We start from the raw sequence: 2,999 nt of genomic DNA, 5'->3' as shown, positions 1-2,999 counted from the left end.
TCTGTGTTGAGGGAGGGCAGATGCTGTGAGGAGGGAGGTGTTTACACCAAGCATCGAGCCAGGCCTTGGAGTCAGAGGGACCAGCCCAGAGCAGGAGGTGTCCTCCAAGCTAGAAGTCCTCTAGTTCAGAGGTTCTTTGTCTCCTCAAGAACCTCCTGGACATTGTAGTATCCTCTGCAATAGCCGCTACCCCTAGCAGTGCAGATGGAGTACTGTAGTGAAATGAACAAATTTTTGGAGCTCAATAACTCTGGGTTCAAATCCCACTTCTGCTTATGAGCTGAAAGATCTTGAGTAAGTCCTGTAACCTCCCTAAATATCAGTTGAGATTACCGATATCCACTGCCTTGGCTGTTCTGAGGTTTAAATGAATCACGTTAAACAAATAGCAAATGGTGGCTTTAATTAGTAGAGGGTTAGGAGCAGCCAGACAGTGGCAGGACAAGAAAGGAGGGCTGCTCGCCCTGTAGACAGTAGCGAGGAGCAGGAGTGGATTCCACAATGAAGCGGCTTCCAAGGGCTTTTTGTAAGCAGCCCCTATGCTGGCTCTGGGAGAGCTCTGAGAAACTAGTTTGAAAAGCATAGAAGTCATAAAATAGCACCAGTATCTTTTTTCTAGTGTTAGCAAAAATATTCATGCAGACAAATCCAAGCCAATCTTCTGGGACTAAGACTCTAAATATTACTTGTGAGTCACCCCAGCTTCCTTCCAAGAGAAAGACTCCTCCATCCCCTCACCCAACACCCCCGTCCGGGACACATTAAGATTGTAGCTTTTCAGCTTCTCCCACCAAACTCTCAGTCCCTCATCGTGGGCATGAGGACAGCCCTGTGTGCAGAAATCGTGTTTCTCCATTTCGGTCTCTCTCTTGGTTAAAGCCAATTTCCAAAAAAACAAAACCACCTCATCAGAGCAAGACCCACGTCAAGCTCCGCAGCAGGCACTAGGTGGCGCTAGATCCCATGTTATTAAGGCAACTCCAAAGCTGCACCCTTTTCTGGAAAAATGTTTCTGTTGTGAGATCCTCTCTTTCCCAGAGACCTGAGACCACCTTAGTTTATACCGCAAGCTTAAAGCGCCACCAGAAGATCGCATACTATCTCAGGAGCCCCAGCTTTGCTGCTAACCTAGTCCTTTTCAGGGTGTGGCTGTAGAAGGAGTTTCTAGACCTGAGGCTGGAGACCCTAAATCCTTTGCTGAACTGTAAATAATATTAGGAACAAGTAGTCCATTTCAACTTCTGCTCTGCCCTGAGGCGCAGGAAGGAAAACAACTTTTTCCCTTAGGAGGAGGTGAGGAAAAAAAGAGGCAGATCCTAGAAGCTCCTTTGTGAGAGCAGCCAAGCATCTTCCCTGCCCTCTCGGGCAGAATGGAGGCTCACCCCGACCTCAGGTCATTTCCTTCCAGGGCCAGCCCCCTCTCAGGGTGAAACATGATCCTCAGTGCCCCTCTGGAGGTAAGCTGTAGATTCTTTTTTTCTCCAGGGATCTGAGCTGAGGTTGCCCTGAAATGCCTGTTTCATTTCATTGCCAAGAGCACACCTTCACATTATTTCGAGAGCTCCCTATTGCTGTGACCCCAAAGCACTTATGAACAATAGCAGCAACTGGCAGTTATAAGCTATTTACAATTTTCTAAGCGTTATGAGCACTCTTGATGCCTGGAGAGGCAGGTGAGTTGCATTTTCTGTTTGCAGATACAGTGACTGACACCCCAGGGTCTCATTGGAACTGCTGGCACTGATGTTGTCGCTTGGAAATGATGATGATCATTGTTGCTTATTATAATTTTCACTGTTATGTTCCCTTTGATGTGTAAGAGGCCAAACAGAACACATGCTTAAAGACACAGCTTTTGGTTAATGGGTTTCCTGTTGGCTGAGTCTATCTGGGCTGAATGTGGAGAACCACTGAAAGGAGGTGAATGCCCTGAGCAGACCTTTACCTTCTTGGCCATATGAGAGTTTACTGCAGTAGGAAGCTGGGCTCCGCAGAGTGAAGGGCAGGTGTGTGGGGAAGGCTTCCTCGCCCCTTCCACCGTGTGAAGACATAGGGAGACGATGGCCATCTATGAACCAGGAGGCAGGCCCTCCCAAGGCCTGATGCTGGCACTTTGATCTTGGACTTCCAGCCTCCAGAACTGTGAGAAATGAGTGCCTGCTGTTTAAGCCACCCCGTCTGTGCTATTTTTGTTAGAGCAGTCCGAATGGACTAAGACAGAAATTGGCACGCCTCTGTGACATCACAAAGACATTTAAGCCCTCAAAGAGGCCAGCCCCCTCTCAGGGTTTCTCTGGAAAAATGTTTCTGTTGTGAGATCCTCTTTTTCCCAGAGACCCGAGACTATATGGTGCAATATAGTTGAGGCAAGCACAGTATATATAAATAAAAAGAAAATGGATGACTCAAAGAAGTCCTAGCAAGAGTCCAGAAACCCAATATCCTAGCTTGGCTGTGCAGAGGTTCTCTGTAGGGCAAAGAGGAGGGAAGGAGTTGGCTGGGCTGGGCAGAGGCGGAGGAAAGGCCCTGTTAGGTGTATTCCTGTTAGGAATACATGGTGGGTTTTGCTGGGCTTTACTTTCTGCATAAGAAGTGGTTTTCCCCAAGCTGACGTCCAGGCTCTAGATGTCCAGCTGGGGTGTAATCAAAGGCTTTGGGCACCGAGTGCCTGGCTGATGTTTTGCACCTACCGGATACTCTTAAGTCCAAAGCTGCCAGACACTGACTGCCTTGAGCATTGTTGAGATTACCACAGAGACAGCCTGTTCCATGGCCCATGAAGTCAGAGAGAGGTCACCTAGGAACCGGTGGGCTTCACCTTCTAGCTCACATCCCCGCAAGGTTCTGCTCCTTGGGTCCTCAGAGGCTTGGATGAAGTTCAGGCCCGTCACCCCCACCCCATCACAAACTCTCCCCCCTTCCCTTCCACCACACTTTGGGAAAGTACTTCTCTTCCCTCATATTTGCTTGAAGAGCTTTTCTTTTAAAAATAAACACAA

The 2,999-nt window shown here is 48.3% G+C and overlaps 1 long non-coding RNA gene across 1 annotated transcript; it reads right to left on the bottom strand.

The window, feature by feature from the left end:
- Positions 1-381: 381 nt before the first annotated feature.
- On the bottom strand, positions 382-2,753 carry LOC134737795 (uncharacterized). The gene is made up of 3 exons (XR_010123094.1): positions 2,691-2,753; positions 1,946-2,140; positions 382-567 (listed from the first exon to the last, which is right to left on the bottom strand). It is a non-coding gene; the product is annotated as an uncharacterized LOC134737795 (long non-coding RNA).
- Positions 2,754-2,999: the final 246 nt, after the last annotated feature.

This window comes from Pongo pygmaeus, chromosome 12 (genome assembly GCF_028885625.2).
Source record: "Pongo pygmaeus isolate AG05252 chromosome 12, NHGRI_mPonPyg2-v2.0_pri, whole genome shotgun sequence".
In the NCBI taxonomy this organism is placed as follows: Eukaryota; Metazoa; Chordata; class Mammalia; order Primates; family Hominidae; genus Pongo; species Pongo pygmaeus.
Note: the sequence above shows the minus strand (reverse complement) of the source record. Positions and strands in the feature narration are given on the sequence as shown.